The following is a 24,559-nucleotide window of genomic DNA, read 5'->3' on the forward strand; positions in this document are numbered from 1 at the left end:
AAAACCTCTTACAAATCAATAATAAGACAACCATTGAAAGACAATCAACAACGTGAAAAAACACTTCACAAAAAAGATAATACAGGTGGCAAACAAGCATATGGAAACCTACATAACATCATTAGTCAACAGAGAAATGTAAATCAGAACTAGAATAATACATTATCACATACCCTTTGCTAGAATAACATCTCCAAATATTAGCAGGATGTTGAGTACTTGGAACTCACATACTGCTGACGGAAATGGAAAATGACAACATCACTTTGGAAAACTGTTTAGCACTTTCTTACAAAGTCAAACATATAAAAACCGGGCCGGGCACAATGGCTCATGCCTACAATCCCAGCACTTTGGGAGGCCGAGACAGGCGGATCACTGAAGGTCAGGAGCTCAAGACCAGCCTGGCCAGCATGTTTGAAACCCCGTCTGTACTAAACATACAACAATTAGCCAGGTGTGGTGGCAGGTGCCTGTAATCTCAGTGATTTGGGAGGCTGAGGCAAGAGAACTGCTTGAACCCGGGAGGAGGAGGTTGCAGTGAGCCGAGATCGCGACACTGTACTCCAGCCTGGGAAACAAAACAAGACTCCATTTCAAAACAAAAACAAAAACAAACAAGGCCAGGCGAGTTGGCTAGTGCCTGTAATTCCAGTACTTTGGGAGGCTGAGGGAAACTCCATCTAAAACCAACCAACAAACAAACAAACAAAAAAACCATATGACCCAGCAATTCTACTCAAGAAAAAAGAAAACATAAAGCATATATCCACAAAAATAATTGAACACAAATGTTTGCAGCAGCTTTATTTATGACAGCCAAAAACTGAACATAACCTAAATATCTAACAACAAGTAAAGAGAAAGATGTATTCATATAATGGCAAACTACTCAGAAATCAAAAAAAAAAAAAGCCAACTATTGAAAATACGCACTTTTCTTAAGACACAAAAGAATGCAGAATCTAATTCCATTGATATGTAATTCTGGAACAGTCAAAATCTATATATAGTGACAGGAAGCAGATCAGTAGTTGCCTAGGGTGGAGACTAAGGGTAAAAAGTAATGAGGGAATTTTGTGGTATGACGGAAACATTCTTTATCTTGATTTCAATGGCAGTTGCCTAAGTATATACATTTGCCAAAATGTACCTCCAACTATATGCCTAACATGAATATATTTTACATAAGTAGGGGTCAGTAGCATACATTTACTAGCTTCGAAATTGTGTCCATTTTTAAACACTGTCTATTTTCTCTTTTCCTTCATTTCATGTCAATCTTGGCACCCTTTTAGTTCGAGGCTGTACTCACATTCCTCTTGCCAAAAAACTCCCAGGGCTTCCCAGGTACAAGAACTCCAGGCTTTCTCCTTAAAGCCTTAAGGACCCAAGCTACTGCTGTAAGTAATCAACAAAGCCCAACACATCTTCCAAATGAGAACTCCACAAACTTAAAAATAGACTCTCCTGAACAAACAAGTATCCTGCCTCAACTTTTGCTGCCTATCATGTATGTTCATAAAATTACTTTTGCAAACTGATAGGAAATTCTAGGCCATATATGTGACTGTAAATACATAGATTATGTTTATAAAGGTTCATACTATTTTGAAAAATCATTAATTTATCATATTTACACATTTACAGTTACTATAAAAACACATGGTGAAACATATGAAAAATACAACAGACCAACCAACCAACCAAGCGACAACAAAACAGGTCTAACCTGGAGTCATACTCTAATTTTTTCTATTTTCCTCCCTTTCTGATCCTTTATCCCACTTTCTTTTTCTTCCTCTTCCTTCTCCTTCTTCTTTGTCAAATAGAGGATTGAGTTATTATCATTGATCCATACAAAGTCCCTCTCTCATTTATTTTAATTCCCACCCCCTATTTCTATTCCCCGTCTTCCCATGTGCAACCGTCCTAATATGTTTGATATACATCTTTTTGTTTGTACTTTAAAAAAAAAACAAAAAAAAACCGTCTTTTTAATTTCATTTGAATTGTCTTCAAACATAGGTTGATCAAAGAAGTTGTGAAGCATTTTCAAAGTTGAGTTTTTTCCTTGAGATTTGACGCATCTATTTCTCCTGATGATTTCTGTCAATGGATTTCTCAGTTGTTTTTTGTTTTTGTTTTTTGTTTCTCTGAATCTATTTCTATGTCCACTATTTTTCTGTTTATCTCTATACTATAATATACAAAGGATTTTGTATATTTTTCTTTACGATCCACAAATTGTTGGCAAATTTTTTTTTTAATTTCCCCTTTTTTGTATTTGTACATTTTGTTTATAGTTTATTTGTAATTTGGTTGTACTGTCTTTGCTAGATAAACCCAGGACAGCTTTTCATATGTAGAATTGTAAATACAGTAAACAGCTTTTATTTCAGACTTTAGGGCAAAAACTCAAAGAGATTCACCTTTAAATAAAATAAATCACTTCAAAAAGCCAAAAAAAAAAACAAAACACTATCTCAAAACAGCATCGTCATTAAGATTTATTATTCAGCAAAATTGCACCATGAAACCATTGTTAAATGAAAGCACTAGTATTCTATATGGAAAAAAAAAAATTGAGGGCAAAAGCTACAAAAAGATATTTAAGTTTTAATATAAGACCTGGCCAACAGAGCGAGACTCTGTCTAAAAAAAAAAAAAGAACAAACATTCTGGCCTGGCACGATGTTGGTGGTAATCCCAACATTTTGGGAGGCCGAGGCGGATAGACATTTGAGGCCAGGAGTTCAAGACCAGCCTGGCCAACGTGGTGAAACCCTGTCTCTACTACAAATATAAAAATTAAGCAGGATCCGGTGGCTCACACTTGTAATCCCAGCACTTTGGGAGGCCGAGGCGGGTGGATCACCTTAGGTCAGGAGTTCAAGACCAGCCTGACCAACATGGTGCAACCCCATCTCTACTGAAATTACAAAATGAGCCGGGTGTGATGATACATGCCTGTAATCCCAGCTACTCGGGAAGCTGCAGCAGGAAAATCGCTTGAACCCGGGAGGCAGAGGTTAAGGTGAGCTGAGATTGCACCACTGCACTCCAGCCTGGGCAACAAGAGTGAGATTCTACCTCAAAAATTAAAAATACAAAAATTAGCCGGGTGGTAGTGGTGCACGCTACTCCCAGCACTTTGAGAGGCTGAAGCAGGAGAATCCTGAGCCCAGGAGGCAGAGGTTGCAGTGGGCCAAGATCGCGCCACTGCACTCCAGTCTGGGTGACAGAGTGAGACCCTGTCTCCACAACAACAAAAAACATTCTATGCTATACACCCTACCCAAAGAAATATTTATATATCTATTAAGGTGTCTAAGTACAAGCTAGATAAACAACTTAGAAGGAAAACAGAAGTTAGGAACACTTGAAGTAGGCCCCCTTACAGCCTTGATACTGATTTCTTTTTTTCTTTCTTTTTTTTTTTTTTTTCCAAGACGAATCTCACTCTCTCTCGCCCAGGCTAGAGTGCAATGGCGCGATCTCGGCTCACTGCAACCTCCACCTCCCAGGTTCAAGTGATTCTTCCGCCTCAGCCTCCCAAGCAGCTGGGATTACAGGCATCCGCCATCATGACCAGCTAATTTTTGTACTTTTGTAGAGATAGGGTTTCACCACGTTGGCCAGGCTAGTCTCGAACTCCTGACCTCAGGTGATCCACCGCTTCAGCCTCCGATAAAGTGCTGGGATTACAGGTGTGAGCCACCGCGCCACCTGCGCCTGGCCAATATTGATTTCATAATAAGAAAATCATCTCATGCTGACAAAGGGAGCTGCCTGGGGACCACACGATGATACTGCTCATGAAGGGTCCCCTCCATTCCTTAGTCCTAAGCAGCTAGAGCACAACACGTTTTGAGAGCCCAGCCCCAACAAGGCTGTATCCTGCCCTGGGGCCAAACAGCCCCTGCATCTCCATATCCCTGGAGTCCACTTACATCCCCCACCTACAGCCACTGTTGTGATCCCATGCTGCCCCCAAGCCAAAGTGTAAACCACTGGCAGCAACCCCACTGCCCCCAGCAGCAGAGCTGCTATACATTTTCATGTGCCCCAAGGAGGCCTAAGATTAGACTGATAAGACTCCCACCACCCAAAGCCAGCACTCCTGCTGGCTGCTGCCACTGGTGCTAAACCACAAACTATTGGCAGTGACCCTGCTACCCCAAGCAGTGGAGCTACTACACCTTTACAAGTGTCCTGGGGCCCAAGGACCCACTCATCAGCTGACTACTTATGTCTGGTGCCAATGAAAGCAACCCTTCCCTCCCCAGTGGCAGGGCCCCACTCGAGCACTCCACTGCGGCCATGGGGATCACCCCACCCCTGCCTACCACAGCCAACACCCATACACATTACTAGTGGGCCTGAGGACAGGTCTACCCAGCCCCCTCCACCACCGTTAACATGTTAACACTTCTTCTAGGGGCCTGAGATTTAGCCCACTCAATCTGCCATTAAATACCACAGCTGGTCCCCAACCACATGCACCACCTGCAGGCCTGGAGACTGGCCTGCCCAGCCCATTGCAGCTACTGCCATTATCAGCACAGACCACCTGGGAAACAGAGGGTTTTCCCACTATCAACCATGCCACATACGCTGCCCAGGAGCCTGAGAATCTGCTCACCCAATTGGCCAACCACTGCCCTTACCAACACCCAAGTAAGCCACCTGGAGGCCCAAGAATCAGCCCACCCGGACCTGCTAACACCAGTGCCAGCATATGTTGCCCTGAGGCCCAAGGACAGGCCCACTTGGTGAACCTGTCCCCAGCTAAGCCTCACCACAGACTCCACTAACAAACCAAACTCTACATCACTGAGAAAATCAGACACTACTAACGCTGTAAACAGCTGAATAATTTATACGGAGACTATACCACTGCATGCACCCAGATTCATGCCAAAATGCCCTAGCCAATCAACATCATAAGCACATCTTCAGGAAAAAGCCCTCACCTAAGAAAGCGAATTCAAAAAACTGGAAGAAGTGACTGTTATACCATATGCGCAGTAAGGACCAAAGAAACATGATAAAGCAAGGAAATATGACCTCTAAAGTAACACAGTAATTCTGCAGCAATAGATTCCAATGAAAAAGAAATTTATGAGATCCCAGAAAAAGAATTCAAAATAATATTTAAAAAGCTAAGTGAGATAAAACATACAGACACAATACTAAGAAATCATAAAATTTAGAATACGAATGAGAAATTTACCAAAAAGACAGATATCATAGGGCTAGGCTCACATCTGTAATCCCAGCACTGAGGGAGGCTGAGGCAGGTGGATTGTCTGAACCCAGGAGTTTGAGACCAGCCTGGGCAACACGGCAAAACCCCATCTCTACCAAAAAAAAAAAAAATTAGCCCAGCATAGTGGCATGAACCTGTAGTCCCAACTACTCAGGGGGTTGAGGTGGGAGGATTGCTTCAGCCCAGAAGGCAGAGGTTGCAGTGAGCCAACACAGCACCAATATACTCTAGCCTGGGCAACACAGTGAGACCTTGTCTCAAAAAAAAAAAAGATAGATATCATAAAAAAGAACAAAATGAAACTACTGGAAGTAAAGAATTCATTGAATGAAATACAAAAATTATTTCAAAAGCTTCAACAATAGACATCAAGCAAAAGAAAGAATTTCAGAACTTTAAGACAGGTATTTTGAAATAATCCAATAACATAAAAATAAAGAAGAATAAACACAGCATACATGACATGTAGACACTATAAAGTGACCAAATATTCAAATTTTCAGTGCCCCAGAAGGCAAAGAAAAAACAAAAGGGATAGAAAACCTATCTAACAGAGTAAGAGCTGAAAACTTCCCAAGTCTAGAAAGCAATTTTGACACCCAGATATAGGAACCTGAGACCCTCAAATAGATACAACTCAAAAAGGTCTTTGCCAAGGCACATTGTAGTCAAACTGTGAAAAGTCAAAGACAAAGAGAGAATTCTAAAAACAATAACAGAAAAGCATCTCATCATTTACAAGGGAACCCCTATCAGACTAACAGCAGATTTCTCAGCAGAATCCTTATAGGCCAGGAGAAAATGGGATGATATATTCAAAGTGCTAAAAGAAAAAAATACCTGGCAGCCAAGATTACACCCAGGAAAAATATCTTTCAGAAATGAGGGAGAAATAAAGTCCTTACTACACAAGCAAAAACAGGTAATTTGTCACAACTAGACCAACTGCACAAGAAATGCTGAAAGGAATTCTGCATCTGGAAGCAAAAAGATGATGATCACCATCATGAAAACACACAGAAATATAAAGCTAATTGGTAGAGCAGATACCACAGAAATATAAAGCTAATTGGTAGAGCAGATACACAAATGAGAAAAAGAAGTCAAATGTTACCACTGCAGAAAACCACCAAACCACAATGATAAACAATAAGAGAAAAAGAAAGGAACAAAGAATATACAGGCTGGGCACAGCAGCTCACATCTGCAATCCTAGCACTTCAGGAGGCCGAAACGGGCAGGTCGCTTGAGGCCAGGAGTTTGAGACCAGCCTGAGCAATGTGGCAAAACCCTATCTCTACAAAAAATTTTAAAAATTAGCCAAGCATGGTGGCATACACCTTTAGTCCCAACTATGAAGGGCTGAGGTGGGAGGATCACCTGAGCCCAGGAGGTCAAGGCTGCAGTGAGCCATGTGTGACTGCACCACTGCACTCCAGCCTGGGCAACAGAGTGAGAGTCTATCTCAAAAAAAGCCAAAGAAAACCAAAAAATATATAAAACAACAAGCAATTAATAAAATGGCAGGAATAAGCACTCACATACCAGTAATAAAATAACCTTAACTGTAAAAGGATTAAACTTTCCACTTAAAAGATAAAGATTGGCTAAATGGATAAAAGAAACATGACTCAGCTATATGTTGCCTACAGGAAACTCATCTTACCTGTAAAGACACACACACACTGAAAGTAAAGAGATGGAAAAAAATATTCCATGCAAATGGCAACCAAAAGTAAGCAGGAGTAGCTAAATATATATGCACCCAACTACGGAGCACCCATTATGTAATGCAAATATTATTAGATCTAAAGGGAGAGGTCAACTGCAATACCATAATAGTTGGTAGACTTCAACACCCCACTCTCAGCATTAAACAGATCTAGACATAAAATTAACAAAGAATCATTGGATTTAAACTGCACATTGGACCAAACAGGCCTAAAAGACATTTACAGATTTCATACAACAGTTAGAGTACACAACATTCTTCTCATCAGCACATGAAATACTCTCGAGGATAGACCATATGTTAGGAAACAAAACAAGTTTCAACAAATTTTTTTAAATAGAAATCATATCAAGTCAGACTACAACAGAATAAAACTAGAAATCAAGAACAAGAACTTTGGAAACTGTACAAATACATGAAAATTAAACAAACATCCTCCTGAAAGACAACTAACTGATCAAGAAAGAAATTAAGGAAGAAATCAAAAAACAAACGAAACGAATGAAAATTCGAAACACGACATACCAAAATCCATGGGATACAACAAAAGCAGTGCTTACAGGGAAATTTACAGCAATAAATGCCTACCTCAAAAAATACGGAAAGATTTCAAATAAAAAATATAATGAAGCACCTTAAGGAACTAGCAAAGCAAGAACAAATGAAACCCAAAATTAGTAGAAGAAAATAAATTATAATAATCAAGGAGCTGAGCACAGTGACTCAATGCCTGAAAGCCCAGCACCCTGAGAGGCAGAAGTGGGAGTATCACTTGAGGCTAGGAGTTTGAGACCAGCATGAGCAACATAGCAAGACCACATCTCTAAAAAAATGTAAAAAATGCAGCCCAGAGCCCTGTAGTTCCAGTTACTTGGGAGGCTGAGGTGGAAGGACTGCTTGAGCCCAGGAGTTCAAGCTTGCAGTGAGCTATGATCATGCCATTGCACTCCAACCTGGGAGACAGAACAAAATTCCAACTTAAAAAAAAAAAAAAAAAAAAAACAGGGCAGAATTCAACAAAATAGACACTCAAAAAACAATAGGAAGGATAAACAAAGTTTTTTTGAAAAGATAAATAAAATCAATGACCACTTGCTAATGAAGAAAAAACAGAAATAGCCTGTTGAATGGAAGAAAATATTTGCAAACTATTCATCAGAATATACAAGGAACTCAATAGTTTAAAAAAAAAATCCCATTAAAAAGTGGGCAAAGGACATGAACAGACATTTCTCAAAAGAAGACATGGAAATGTTGGTTTGTGTCCTTTGAGATGAAAAAATAAAGAAGAAAAAGACATAGAAATGGCCAAAAGGTATAAAAAACAATGCTCAACATTACTCATCATCAGGGAAATGCAAATCAAAACCACAATATATCATCTTACCCCAGTTAGAATGGCTGTTATTAAAAAGATAATAAATAACAGATGCTGGTGAGAATGTGAAGCAATAGTAACTCTTCTACACTGTTGACAGGAATGTAAATTAGTACAGCCACTATGGAAAACAGCATAGAGATTTCTCAAGAAAACAAAAATAGAATTACCACATGATCCAGCAATGCCACTACTGGGTGTTTATCCAAAGGAAAAGAAATCAGTATGTCAACAGGATACCTGCACTCCCATGTTTAGTGCAGGACTATTTACAATAGCCAAGATACGTAATCAACTAAGTGTCAACCAACGGATAAATGTTTAAAGAAAATGTAGCATATATACACAATGGAGTACAATTTGACTATTAAAAAAATAATAATAAGGCCCGGAGCGGTGACTCACGCCCGTAATCCCAGCACTTTGGGAGGCCGAGGTGGGCGGATCTCTCAAGGTCAGGAGTTTGAAACCAGCCTGGCCAACACAGCAAAACCCCATCTCTACTAAAAATACAAAAATTAGCCAGGAGTGGTGGTGCACACCTGTAATCCCAGCTACTCAGGAGGCTGAGGCAGGAGAATTGCTTGAACCAGGGAGGCGGAGGTTGCAGTGAGCCGAGATCGCACCATTGCACTCCAGCCTGGGCAACAGAGCGAGATTCTGTCTCAAAAAAAAAAGAAAAAGAAAAAGAAATCTTATCATTTGCAGCAATATGAATGGAACTAGAGGTCATTATGTTGAGTGAACTAAGCAAAGCACAAAAAGACAAACATCCCATGTTCTCACTCATATGGGTGAGATTAGAAAGTTGATCTCATGAAGGCAGACAGCAGAATGATAGATACCAGTGGCTAGCAAGGGTGCGTGGGTGGGGCTTGAGGGGAGATGAAGAGAGGTTGTTAATGGGTACAAACATACAATTAGATTGAAGTAAAAAGTACGAATGTTTGATAGCAGAGTAGGGTGACTATAGTTAACAACAATACATTGTATATTTCACAATAGTTTAAAAAAAGAGGACTTGAAATGTTCCCAACACATAGAAATAATGAATACTTGAGGTGATGGACACCCCAAATGCTATGACTTGATCATTTCACATTGTATGCATGTAACAAAATATCACATGTACCCCATAAATATGTACAAATATTATGTATTTAAATTTTTTTTAATAATTTTTAAAAGAAAATCATGTGGCTCACGCCTGTAATCCCAGCACTTTGGGAGGCCAAGGCGGGCGGATCACGAGGTCAGGAGATCAAGACCATCCTGGCTAACACAGTGAAACCCCGCCTCTACTAAAAATACAAAAAATTAGCTGGGCGTGGTGGTGGGCGCCTGTAGTCCCAGCTACTCGGGAGGCTGAGGCAGGAGAATGGCTTGAACCCGGGAGGCAGAGATTGCAGTGAGCCGAGATTGCGCCACTGCACTCCAGCCTGGGTGACAGAGCGAGACTCCGTCTCAAAAAAAAAAAAAAAAAAAGAAAATCATGTCTAAGATACAAAACATTCCCAGTATTGATTTAAATTGGATTAAAACCATATATAAAATCAGTTCTCAAGTATATATGCAGTCAAGCAGCAGTACAGATAATTTAAAAATCAAATTTAAATCATGTATCAAAATTCACTGCTTCTATTAATATCAAAATTAACTTGTATCTAAAACATACATGAACAGAAGAAGGAATGAGGGAGAGCCTAGAAAGCAGGTAAATAGTAGAAAGAAGCCAGAACGAATTAAAGATTGCCATAATCCATAAAATAGTAAAACCACAAATGAATAATCAGGAATTTGACGTAATTTATTCCATTAACCAAGCCACTGGATTATAATTTTCTAATTTTAATTCTACTATAATCTGTTTGACAGTCCACATCTTTATGCTATTTTAGCATTTTATAAAATGTAAATTCTTTACAATATTCCTGTTGCATAACATATCATGAAATAATAATAAAAAGTAGCTGACAGGAACAACCCAACCATATACTACGTTTTTAGTTTTTTAACAAGCCCTCAATAAAAAGCTATCTGAAAACAACCAGATTCTTTAATTGTTTAGACTTCGGCTCAACAGTCAGAAAAACTGCAGTATATATTGCCTTATAATGATCATTGTATTCCAGGAAAACAATTTGGTGTTCCCTCAAAAAAAAAAAAAACAAAAAACAAAAAAAAAACAAATACCATATGATCCAACAATTCCACTTGTAGGTATATACCCAAAGAAACTGAAAGCAGGAACTCAGATAGTTGCACATCAACGTTCATAGCAACACAGTAGCCAAAAAATGAAAGCGACCCAAATGTTCACAGATGAATAGGTTTTTTTTAAAGTATGTATGTATACATACAATAGAATATTGTTCAACCCTAAAAAGCAACCAAATTCTGATTTTTGCTACAACATGGATGAACCCTGAAAACATTATAAGTTAAATAAGTCGGACATAAGTCAGTGAAATTAAGTCAGACATTATGGTGAGTGATATGGTTTGGCTCTGTGTCCCCACCCAAATCTCATGTTGAACTGCAATTCCCAGTATTGGGGGGAAGACTTGGTGGGAAGTGATTGGATCATGGGTGCAGATTTCCCCCTTGCTGTTCTTGTGACAGTGAGTGAGTTCTCACGAGATTGTCCCTGCTTCCCCTTCTCCGTCTGCTATGACTGTACATTTCCTGAGGCCTCCCCAGCCATGCCTCCTGTACAGCCTGCAGAACTATGAGCCAACTAAACTTCTTTTCTTTATAAATTACCCAGTCTCAGGTAGTTCTTGACAGCTTGTTTGGGGGTTCTAGCAGGGGAGCACAGCTATCCATATACCCTTGACCAAAGACCAGTCCTCCTCTATCGAGGATGATCGTCCTCTTCGACCAAGCATGCAGCTTCAGGAGGGATGCATGTGGAGCAGTGAGGGAGGAAGGGGACACCCATCTAGCCAGCCAGATCAGTCGAATCAACCCTGGAGATTAATGGGGTGACAAATGTTGCAGCCAGATTGCTCTCACGTCCTCAGGTAGTTCTTTCTAGCAATGTGAGAATGGACTAATACAGTAAGTAAAATAAGTCAGTCATAAATAATCCATGATTCCACGTATATGGGGTACCTAGAATAGCAAATTCACTGGGACAGATAGTAGAATATTTGGTTGCCAGGGACTGGAGGGAGAGAAAAATGCGGAGTCACTGTTTAATGAGTACATACTTTCTGTTTGTGATGATGGATATGGTGATGGTTGCACAACATTGTGCATGTACTTCATGCCATTTAATGCATTCTTTTAACTGATGCCATAATGGGACATAAAGCCCCAACTAATGAACTTTGGCAATACAGAGAGGAAACCAGAGGGCAAAAATCTTGCTCTTTACCACTTAAAAATGGTTAAAATGGTAGCTTTTTATTTTACTACAATAAAAATAAATTTTTAAAAATCATTGTATTCCAAAACGCTGGGGTATAAAATCAAATTGTGTGGCGATCTTTCGTAATGGTTAAAGTTTCAAGGGATTTGGTTGGGATGGTGGTATGTGAAGATGATGAGATTACAACATTCTTCTTAAATGTATACAGTATAGAGGCTTGCAGTTTTCAGAGCACTTTTACATATATTACTGCATCTTACCCTCAGAGTAACAGTACAAAGGAGACACGAGGAATATTTTAATCAAAGGGTATGACTCAAGGTCATAAGACTAAAATTAGGAGTAGAACTCTAGTATTTGGTTGCTGCATATTGCTCTTTCTACTGTATCAAGAATGCCTCTCAAGCATATGATGGAAAAAGACAAGCTAACACATGCGGAGTGTTGTAGTAGTCTTAAAGTAACATCATTAGTCTCCAGCAAGTCACCTTTTAAAATCTGAACAAATGCAAGTAAGATATAGAAATAAAAATTATAACCTAATTTGGCTTTCACTGAAAATTGTGCTTTACAACATTACCACAAAAAACTCTCTTTGATTTTTAATGCTTGAGCCACTTTCAAGACTATGGCTAAACTCTGTCCACTACTATGTTTCTTTCAGCAAGTTTAGTTCTTTTTATTATTTTATAATATACTACACTGTCATCAAAAATAAACTGTAGATTTCCCTGAGGAGGTAAGATGTCCTGTATAAAGAACATTATTTCCACTGGGAATGTTTTCCTACCCTCGGATTTAACCACTGCATTGATTTTATGAATCAATAAGTATTATGTTTCTCATCTTGATTATAGTAGTTCTATTATGATTCTTTTTTGGCGTTGGCATTATAGTAAAATTATAAAGAATGGAGTGAAGTTATAGGAGGACAAAATCAGTTTAACAAATGATAGCAAATTTTTAAAATACACCAAACAGATACTGAGTCCCTAGTCTTAGTGCTCTGAATATGCAGGTTTTTTTTTTTTTTTTTTTGAGACGGAGTCTTGCTCTGTCACCCAGGCTGGAGTGCAGTGGCGCGATCTCCGCTCACTGCAAGCTCTGCCTCCCGGGTTCACGCTATTCTCCTGCCTCAGCCTCTCCGAGTAGCTGGGACTACAGGCGCCCGCCACCACGCCCGGCTAAATTTTTTTGTATTTTTAGTAGAGACGAGGTTTCACCGTGGTCTCAATCTCCTGACCTCATGATCAGCCCGCCTCGGCCTCCCAAAGTGCTGGGATTACAAGCGTGAGCCACCGCGCCCGGCCTGAATATGCAGTTTTACCACATCGTAGTAATAGCTGGTTTTTCTTTCTCAAGCTCTAGAAAAGCATTTTACATCCAAACCAGACAAATAATAGACATACCAGAACCACCTTAGGTGCAGAGCAACAAAATAAATTATGTTAGGATGTCACTCCATAAGTTTTCAGGAAGGTTATGTACCTTCTACATCTTAATATACAGAAATACTTTCTATAGGTTAGAATAGTTAGAATATAGAGTAGTCCCCTCTTACCCACATTGTCTCAGTTATCCACAGTCAACTGTGGTCTGAAAATAGGTGAGTAAAGGACAGTAACATATTTTGAGAGAGACTACATTCACATAACTTACAGTAGTTGTCATAATTATTCTTTTATTTGTTATTGTTGTTAATCCCTTACTGTACCTAATTTGTAAACTGAACTTTATCATAGGTATTTATGTATAGGAAAACTTAATATATTTAGGGTTTGGTACTATCCACAGTTTCAGGCATTCATTGGGGAATCTAGAGCGTATCCTCTGCAAACAAGGATGGACTACTGTAGACTAAAAAGAAGTTGCCTTTTCCCACGGGGTTGCTATTTTAGCTAAAGATAGTATGGTTCTAATAACCAGAAGAAAACAAGATACTGGGTGCATCCTTTTAACCGAAGTCATAATGGGACATAAAGCTCCAACTAATGAAGTACGTTGCCAATACAGAGAGGAAATTTGAGGGCAAAATCCTTGCTTCGAGGTACTATCAGAGGAATCCAGGAGTCCCAGAGACAAGCACTGTGTTCAGGAATAGAGTTCTATCATATCTAAAATGGAGCAGGCCTATGACAGGCCTGGGTTAGTGGTTACTAGGAGTAACTGTACTTAACTAAGGCATTTCTGATGTTTCCAGATACTCATTTCCTCTTAACTTTCACCTTCTTAATTAAGATGCTTGAGAGAGTCTCCATTCAAATTATTTTTTAAGGTAAGTTGCCAATATTAACACCAAATATTATTTTGAATCAATTATCTTCCACTAGTATACTTTTTGAAATAGAAAAGTCATTTTTTCAAGTTATCATAGGAAAGGGAAAGGAAAAGGGGAGGGGGAGGGGAAGAGGAGAGGAACTAGAAGGGAAAGGAACAGGTCTGCAGAGGGGGAAGGGGGAAAGGGTAGAGAGTCAGCCAATGTACACCCCACCAGGCATCTTCCACAGAAATTCTAGGGCTCGGCCGGGTACGGTGGCTCACGCCTGTAATTCCAGCACTTTGGGAGGCCAAGGCAGGTGGATCACGAGGTCAAGAGTTTGAGACCAGCCTGGCCAACATGGGGAAACCCCATCTCTACTAAAAATACATAAATCAGCCAGGCTTGGTGGCATGCACATGTAATCCCAGCTACTCAGGAGGCTGAGGCAGGAGAATCACTTGAACCCAGCACACAGAGGTTGCAGTGGGCCGAGATCACGCCATTGCACTCCAGCCTGGGTGACAGAGTGAGACTCCATCTCAAAAAAAAAAAAGGAAAAAAAGAAAAAGAAGAGAAAAGAAATTCTAAGGCTATAAACTTTGGGGGAAAAAAAAAAGCTCAGCCAGGCACAGTAGCTCACACCTGTAATCCCAGCACTCTGGGAGGCTAAGGCCAGATCACCTGAGGTCAGGAGTTTGAGACCAGCCTGGGCAACATGGTGAAACCCCCATCTCTACTAAAAATGCAAAAATTGGCCAGGCATGGTGGCACGCCCCTGTAATCCCAGCTGCTCAGGAGGCTGAGGCAGGAGAATCACTTGAACCTGGGAGGTGGAGGCTGCAGTGAGCTGAGATCACGCTATTGCACTCCAGCTTGGGCAGCAGAGTGAGACTCCATCTAAAAAAAAAAAAAGAACAAGAACAAGGAAAAGGAAAACACAGTTCCAGGCTTAACTGATGGCCCTGAAGTAAATGAATTACCTCAAAATAGCAAAAATACATAAGCACAAATCTACAAGAGTTCCTAAGGAAGATAAAAGTAAAACTATAACTTAAAATGAGTAACTTCATCCTATGTAAGAAGACAAACAGAACAACAACGTGAGCCTCACATAAAGGAGAGCCAATGGAAAAAACCTGTCATGATGGCATAATTACAGAACACATGATTACACATATTACACATGACTACAGAATAAGTAGATTTATCTACTGAAAAGAAAAAAGTTTTCTATAAACACTTTCCAACCTCGCACAACTATGTAATTAAATAATTGGCAAGTAAACTACTATATATAAAACATTAAGAGCCTGGTGCAGTGGCTCACACCTGTAATCCTAGCACTTTGGGAGGCTGAGGCAGGTGGATCACTTGAGGTCAGGAATTCAAAACCAGCCTGGTCAATATGGTGAAATGCCATCTCTACTAAAAATACAGAAATTAGCCAGGCATGGTGGTGAGCACCTATAATCCCAGCTACTCAGGAGGCTGAGGCACAAGGATCACTGGAACCCAGGAGGTGGAGGTTGCAGTGAGTGAAGATCACGCCACTGTACTCCAGCCTGGGCAACAGAGCAAGACTCGGTCTCAAAAAAAAAAAACAAAAATAAAAAAATAAATAAAACAATGACAGGATTTAAGAATAGAGGGAGACTTCCATTGTTCAGATATCTAATGTAAACCAAATGTATAAAATAACAATCACCTAAATTTACTAATTTAACAAATTGATGAAGGTGGACTTGACCAAGAGCACACAAAATCAGAGTTTAAATCTGAAACAGTCTTTCCGTCACACCAAACTATAATTCCTTGCTTAGGATATATAAGGGAGCCCCCAGGATGGCAAAATGCAGAACATCTTCATGGTGACAGATTAAAAAAAAAAATTGAGGCCACACACGGTGGCTCATACCAGTAATCCCAGCATTTTGGGAGGCTGAGGTGGGAGGATAGCTTGAGCCCAAGAGTTCGAGACCAGCCTGGAAAACACAGCAAGACCCCGTATCTACAAAAAAAATTAAAAATTAGCCAAGCATGATGGCACGCATCTATGGTCCCAGCTACTCAGGAGGCTGAAGTGGGAGGATTGCTTGAGCTCAGAAGTTTGAGGTCAGCCTGAGGAACACAGCAAGACCCTGTCATTCATTCCATCCTAAATAAATAATAAAATACCAAACTGGCAATTGATACTGGCATATAACACAACTATTTGTCCCCCATCATGATAACTAAGATTCTTGATTTGCTAGACCTTGTGTTTATATTTGATTTGTTGGTTCAATATAGACTATTTTGGAAACTTACTAGTGCAAAGTGATTATAATTTCAGATTTCAGAGATGCACACAAATTAACAACTTTATTCCTGTATACAAGTATCAAAAATGTATGTCAACCTCCAGAGGTACATAATGACTTTAAGAAATTAAAGAGGTTATAATACAATCAACTGAAGAATAAGTATTCAGAAGCTATATCTAAAAGGAACTGTATATATGATGACCAAAGAATTTTTAATCAGTTTAAAGCTATTACACTATAATACAAGGTTTCCCTGATGCTTAATAAAACACACCAAACAAGCATATTCAAATCAATAAACTAAACATATTCAACACAGTTACTATAAAAGATTTTCAGGTGTAATGAAATAGGATAAACATTAAAAGAACCTTTAGTCACATAAAATCCTTGCTGCACCTTTAAGAAAACGCCACAACAACCTTACAAGGAGCTTAACCACTTGAACAACAGAAAAATCCAAGGTTGACTATGAATCTGGATAAAATCTGAGCTAGGGTACTTATCTTACAAAAGATCCAACTGAACATGCAACATTTTAGCATGAAATATAACATAATTAAGAAAAACAATATATAGGCTTTTCTACTAGGCATATACATAATTTCTGACATTCACTGTCTAGGTCACCAACTCTAGAAACTCTGGCATTAAAAACTACACCACTGGCCAGGCGCGGTGGCTCACGCCTGTAATCCCAAAACTTTGGGAGGCCGAGGTGGGCAGATCATCTAAGGTCAGGAGTTCAAGACCAACCTGGCCAACATAGTGAAACCCCCATCTCTACTAAAAATACAAAAATTAGCCAGGTGTAGTGGTGCATGCCTGTAATGCCAGCTACTAGGGAGGCTGAGGCAGGAGAATTACTTGAACCCGGGAGGCAGAGGTTGCAGTGAGCCAAGATTGCACCACTGCACTCCAGCCTAGGTGACAGAGCAAGACTGCATCTCAAAAAATAAATAAATAAAAAATAAAAAATACACCACTAAATAAGCCATCAGATATAAGCCTGTTTTAGATTATCTTTTAGAGGAAACAATTTCTCCAAAGAATTAAAAACAGCCAGAAAAATACTTCTACACTTACTTCCATTCCCTTTTCAAAAGAGGAGGGAGAAAGTTGAGTTTATATTTTAAAACAACAACAACAACAAAAACCCTCATTCCCTTTCTTCCAGGTAAGCCCCGGTTAGTGCTTAAAAACATGTAAAATAGGCCGGGTGCAGTGGCTCATGCCTGTAATCCCAGCACTCTAGGAGGCCGAGGCAGACAGATCGTGTTAGGAGATCAAGACCATCCTGGCCAACATGGTGAAACCCCATCTCTAGTAAAGATACAAAAATTTAGCTGGGTGTGGTGGTGCACGCCTGTAGTCCCAGCTACTCGGGAGGCTGAGGCTGGAGAATCACTTAAACCCAGGAGGCAGAGGTTGCATGAGCCAAGATCACACCACTGCACTCCAGCCTGGAAAAAAACGTGGAAAACAAAATTGATATTTCATATTAAAATTATATCTAAGACACTAAACTCAAAGCAATGATCAGCTCCTAATAACCTTTAGTCATATAAAATTCATACACCCTTTTGTCAGAAATATTAGTTACTTTTAGTCATACAAAAATAACATGAACACAGATCAGCTTTTCCTTTTCCTTATGCTTCAGTAAGTAATTCAAGTAGCCATTATCCCTTCAGATTTCTTTACAAACAGCTTTCTTGGGATTTTAATTTCCGTATAAAGAGGAATCAGGCAAGAATAAACAATACCATATCCTAGAAAATCCAATACTGAGATAAAAAGCAATGTAAAATGTACTTTAACTAACGTATGTTGCACTAGTAGTATGTAGTACTAAATACACAAAGTAGGTACTAAATAAATATTATTTTCCTTTGGGAATTTTTGCTCAAATTTTGTTGGAAGAGATTTAACTACCATCGGTCTTTTTTAAATTTTTGTTTTTAAACATCTATAACAATAGAATTTTTACACCATTCAAATTTATTCCCTAGCTCTTCTCTATGATGAGGCATTCATTTGTGTTCCCTAGATTCTTACCTCTGCTTCTCAAAGTCTGCTGGTTTGTCTACAGATTAAAAAGTGCCCTAGGTTTCTGCTACCTGACTCATGATATAACAGAGATAAAGTCCCAGACATCTCCAGACTAACCCAACTCCAGTCAAGAACCAGTGAAGGGAATATTTATGCCTTTTACAGGTTACCTGGGCCATATTCTTGAAACCTTCATATTTCAGGAGTAGGGAGAACTCAAATCCCAAATCACAAAGAAAACTTCTAACCAAATGTCTAATCATTTGTTTTAAACAGTTTGGAAACTTACTCTTAAGGCTACAGGAAGATTACCTTGTCAATTCAGAAAAAAATAAAGTTGTATATTCTCCAAACAATTATATTGCACTTAAGGAAAGTTTTTGGTTTCTTCTATACTATATACAAATCACGTATTAGATAAAAATCATTTCTGATGTATGGACTGATGTACCCAAATAAATACACAGGCAGAAAAATATGGTTTATTACTGACTAGTGTTTTAATGTTTTAAACTTAGTATACTAATATATTTTGTAGAATTTTAAAGCAGAAAGGAGCTTAAACATTATCTTGTCTAAACTTCAAGGTTTTACTAACGAGGAAACTGAGGCTCAGAAGAACTCTCTAGATTTCATGTCAAGTCAGAAGGAAAGTCAATTAGTCTGAATTAACTACACTACTCGTTTCTCCATCCAGTTTATGACTACTCCAATACATATATAAAATCACAAAATTCTTTACTAAGTGGCTTCCTACTCAAATGCAAAGTTGGTGGCTGTAAGCTACCAACTCTATCAAAGACAGTCAAGTTAGCAAAGTGGTGAGAAGACCAGAAAATAAAGACAAGATGCCTACCCCAAAGTACATAATTTGGAAAACAAGATAGGAAGAATGAAAAGGTTTAAACGTACATATACATACAACAACAAAAATAATTCAATATAATAGTGTATATATACTTCCTATCAAAAAGATAAAGTATATCATAACAGACAATCGTTTTAAGTAAGAGGTCTCAGATACTTCATTTTACTTATTTTTTTAATTATCACTTTGAAACAGTGTTTCAGAAAATTCCTACAAGTTCTATTAGGAAGAAAGAAGAGTGGAGTGATCCCTTATGCTTCTCTTCAATGACAGGTGTAAACAAAAGGCATTAAGTTAAAATATATATATATATACACAACATAAGAATTATACTAAAAGCTATAAAAGGGATCATTACAATCTTGCAATGAAGTTTTTCTCATGCTATATTAATAACCTTTGTTAAATCTAAGACAGACATTTATTCTTATTTTCACCTATATCAATATAGGTGATATAGAGATATTCCAACATGTTATATAGAATCAAAACATAAACAATATTAACCTGCATTTTACAAAAACCACGTAAGAAAAATTTCTGGAAATTATAGTATGCCAAAGTACATGATGGTTAAGACAGGAATGGCCAGGCACGGTGGCTCACACCTGTAATCCCAGCACTTTGGGAGGCCAAGGGAACCTGGGCGACATGGCAAAACCCCATCTCTACCAAAAAAAAATATGAAAATTAGCTAGGCATGGTGGTGTGTGCCTGTAGTCCCAGCTTCTCGGGAGGCTGAGGTGAGAGGATGGCTTGAGCCCAGGAGGCAAGAGTTGCAGTGAAGTAAGATCTTACCACTCTACCCCAGCCTGGGCAACAGAGCCCAGCCCTGTTTCAAAAAAAAAAAAAAGGCCAGGCGTGGGGACTCACACCTGTAATCCCAGCACTTTGGGAGGCCAAGGCGGGCAGATCATGAGGTCAGGAGATCGAGACCATCCTGGCTCACATGGTGAAGCCCCGTCTCTACTAAAAAATACCAAAAAAAAAAAAAATTAGCCGGGAGTAGTGGTGGGCGCCTCTAGTCCCAGCTACTCAGGAGGCTGAGGCAGAAGAATGGCATGAACCCAGAAGGCAGAGCTTGCAGTGAGCCAAGTTCACCCCACTGCACTCCAGCCTGGGTGACAGGGCGAGACTCCGTCTCAAAAAAAAAGAACAAGACAGGAATGGCAAGACAACATGGTATCTAAGAATAAGAGAAGGGAAATTACAAGACAGTCCCTGATACATCACACACTTTCACATGAACATGAGGACTGAGAGAAAATAAATTTCTAACAAAAATCCTGCATCCCACAATATGACAAATCTGCTTACTACTTAGTCATTAAGAACTACCAATGAGGATGAGATAGAGTATAAAATATTTAAGAAGAAAATCTGTTTCCTAGTATCTACGTACTTAAATGTTTTGTTGGTGGTGTTTTGTTTTTTGAGACAGGGTCTCACTCTTGTTGCCCAAGCTGGAGTGCAGTGGCACAATCATGGCTCACGGCAGCCTCAACCTTCCTAGACTCAAGTGATCCTCCCACCTCAGCGTCCCAAGTAGCTGGGACTATAGGCACGCACCACCACACTTGGCTAAATTTCTTCTAATCTTTCTGTAGAGTCAGGGTCTTGCCATGTTGCCCAGACTGGTCTCAAACTGCCGGGCTCAAGTGATCCTTTCACCTCAGCCTCCCAAAGTGCTGGCATTACAAGCATGAGCCACTATGTCCAGCAATTCACTCACTCAATATAACTAAAATGACCATCATCTACACAAAAAAGATGAATAAGATTCACACTCTGCACTTCAAGTTCACAAGGAGTAGAGGACATATGCATGTAAATAAAGTTATAATGCAATTAATGCCATAACTGACATATATACAGCATTGCTAAGTGAGCAATCCAGTTCATCAGAACTTAGTGAAGTAATTTCTGAAACTTAGAAAACGGATTCTTAATTTCTCAGCCAAGCTAAGAGATGTACTTTACCCTAATATCTATTATCAAAACAGTTTAATCTTCTAGTAAGTATTACTGGAGTTATTTCCTTAATGACTGTGGCACTGACTCAAATGGTACTTTTATTTTCAAACAACTTTAAGCTTTATTTCAAGAGCAACAGCTTTTCATAGAATTCTTGTCTTTTTTTTTTTTTTTCTGAGATGAAGTCTTGCTCTGTCGCCAGGCTGGACTGCAGTGGTGTGATCTCGGCTCACTGCAACCTCTGTGTCCCTGGTTCAAGTGACTGTCCTGCCTCAGCCTCCTGAGTAGCTGGGAAAACAGGCGCATGCCCAGCTAATTGTTTGTATTTTTAGTAGAGACGAGGTTTCACCATGTTGGCCATGATGGCCTCGATCTCTTGACCTTGTGATCCGCCCGCCTCAGCCTCCCAAAGTGCTGGGATTCCAGGCATGAGCCACCACACCTGGCCATAGAATTCTTAAGAATGGACTTGGGTGGTTTGGAAAAATATAAATGTTTCTTCTTTTAACAGTAACATCTGTAAATATGGCATGTAATATACTCTTTGTTAATCAGAAAACTTGGAAGCCACGCTGAAAGTGTGTTCATGTGCTAAGACATAAACACCACAAAAAATTACTTTAATACTTAAACACACACACACACACACACACACACACACACACACACAGAAGCTATGCTACTACCCAGAAATGTAAGTCACAACTGTATAAGCAAAACCCCTTCCAAGTATATTCTTCTTGGTATGTCTAAGTTAACTGCACAGTATTTAATACATTCTATTATGTGTTTAAAGTATACTGATCAGATTCTAGGGGACTAAAGCCTACTATGTGAATGAAAAAAATAAACTCTACTTGATATTTTTTAAAGGGTGAAATACAGACAACAATTCTAGCCACAATGTATAAGACAGTACAATTTTAAAGGCTGGGCTATAAGATAGTACACATCTTATAGGCTGGGCTACAAGTAACTCTAACTCCAAGTCATTTCAAAGTTATATTTACTATGTATTGAGCCAATCTACCTAAAAATAAAAATAAAACATATTCATATTAAATACAAAAAATAAAAATTTATAAAAATAAAATACAAATTGTTATTAACAAATAATAAATAATTTATATATAGATAGAAATACTGTTAGGAGGTGTTATAGTGTACCAAGACTAATATTTGTTAGATGATAGAAGAGGAAGAAAGACCTAGCAGGAAATCTATAATTATAGTACTCCAGTCATTTTGTAGGCCTATACTCAAGGAAAGGGAGGAACAAGATCATTAGCCCATTACATTTTTAAGTAAAGTATTTTAAAAGGTAATTACAATGACCACGGTTTAGGGCACAAATTCTGAGACAGTGTGAATATATAAAACTTGGGAAAACGAACTAAAATATCTGAAATTGGATGAATTCTAGAAAATACAGTAAGTTTGTATAGTTAATTAAGCAGATTTGTGTTAAAAGCACCCTAAAATGGGCCAGGTATGGTGGCTCATGCTGTAATCCCAGCACTTTGGGAGACTGAGGTGAGCGGATCACTTGAGATCAGGAGTTTGAGACCAGCCTGGCCCACATGGTGAAACCCCGTCTCTACTAAAAATACAAAAATTAGCCGGGCATGGTGGCGCACACCTGTAGTCCCAGCTACTTGGGAGACTGAGGCAGGAGAATCACTTCAACCCAGAGGCTGCAGTGAGCCGAGATAGTACCACTACACTCCAGCCTAGGCAACAGAGCAAGACTCTGTCTCAAAAAAAAAAAAAAAAAAAGTACCCTAAAATGACCCGTATAAATGAGACCACATTACATGAGATTTCCTGGTTTCAGGTCCTTTTTTAGTGCCTCAGCAAGAAGTTCTCCCTCCTTTGAATATCTACAGCATTTTATCTGTAATGTAACACATCACATGTGTCTTATACAATAACAGGCACATCTAACTGCTCCTATGAGATCTATGTTTGATTTATGTTTCTATCACCCACAGTCTACACTATGTAACTTTTCACTAGCAGTCAATAAACATTTTTTGGACAACTACATGGCAGCCCACTCACTCATGCAAACTCTCTCGCCTTCCCTGCTCTCTCTCACTCACTGACACACACACAAAGGAGCTAGGGATTTAGTTTTGCCATTTATTCAATATGAATTACATGACATAACTAACAAAAATCTAATTATATAATAAGAATAGATATTCAAGCCAAAAGCAGCTAAAATCTTTTCCTTTTGGCAGTCAAACCATATTTGGTATATATTAATATAATTAATAATAGTATATTTTGAGATGCTCATTAAAAACAGTAAGACTAATGATTGCTTGTAATTTCATAGTACATAAATACACTAAAATATTTATCTAGAAGACCCTGAAATAAATCTTTTTCCCTCCTTCAAATAAAGAAGATTTTATAACTTCAAAGTAATTTTTTCAACAATAATCATTACTTTTGTAATATGGAAAATACATTAAGTGACATTTATTTTCATGTACAAAATACTTTTAAGTTTCACAGCATTCCTAATTATCTGATTTTTCATCCATTAACATGTTTAAGCACATATACCATATGTGCAATATAATGGATAATACCAAATAGTAGCCAGGATGCCTGCCTGCGAGGAACAGAAAACATGGTTACGGAAAAATTAACAAGAAGTACCCACAAAAAGGAAGAGAGCACAAATGAAGATGCCAATGATTCAGATAAGTAATTTTAAAGTTTAGAGGGAATTAAAAAGTAAAGTGTCTAAGAGGCAGAAGTTGAATTGTACATTAAAAGATGATCAGGATTTAGGACAAATGACACAGAACAAAGTTTACGTGGTATATTCAGAGACTAGAAGATCATTCTGGGTGAAATACACACTTGATGCTGGCAAGTAAAACAAAGTAAGTTTAGAATAATAGACTAGGATTAATTTACAGAGAAACTTAAAAGTCAAATTAAGAAAATCTGGCTAACAATCATTAATTGAAGACTTTAGATCAATAAGCTGACATGAAAAAAGAAGTATTTAGAGAAAAGTCATCTCATAGCAGTAGGATAGCTTCAATGATAAACAGAGTGGAAGCTGGGAAACTTATTAGGAAGTGAACACTACAGTAATCAATCAGGGTTACATCAGTACAAAAAGTACAAAAGGAAGAGATTTAATAATTACACATAAGACAGAGAGGGCTTCACAAAGATCTCCAAGATTCTGTAAGTGTCCCTAACAGATAGAGAAAAAATAAAGGGTGTTTAACCAGGTCTCGGTAAAATCAGTGCTGTGTAAGTTATTTAACTTCTCTGAGCCTTAGTTTCCTCAGATATAAAAAGCTATTTACCTCTGTCTG

At 38.7% G+C, this 24,559-nt stretch overlaps 1 protein-coding gene across 3 annotated transcripts in view; it reads right to left on the reverse strand.

Moving 5' to 3' along the window:
- Positions 1 to 24,559, reverse strand: part of LOC116463538 (disintegrin and metalloproteinase domain-containing protein 10) — a 158,711-nt gene that overhangs the window by 100,787 nt on the left and 33,365 nt on the right. The gene's annotated exons all lie outside the window — the stretch shown is intronic.

The sequence above is a fragment of the Hylobates moloch genome, unplaced genomic scaffold (genome assembly GCF_009828535.3).
Source record: "Hylobates moloch isolate HMO894 unplaced genomic scaffold, HMol_V3 SCAFFOLD_40, whole genome shotgun sequence".
In the NCBI taxonomy this organism is placed as follows: Eukaryota; Metazoa; Chordata; class Mammalia; order Primates; family Hylobatidae; genus Hylobates; species Hylobates moloch.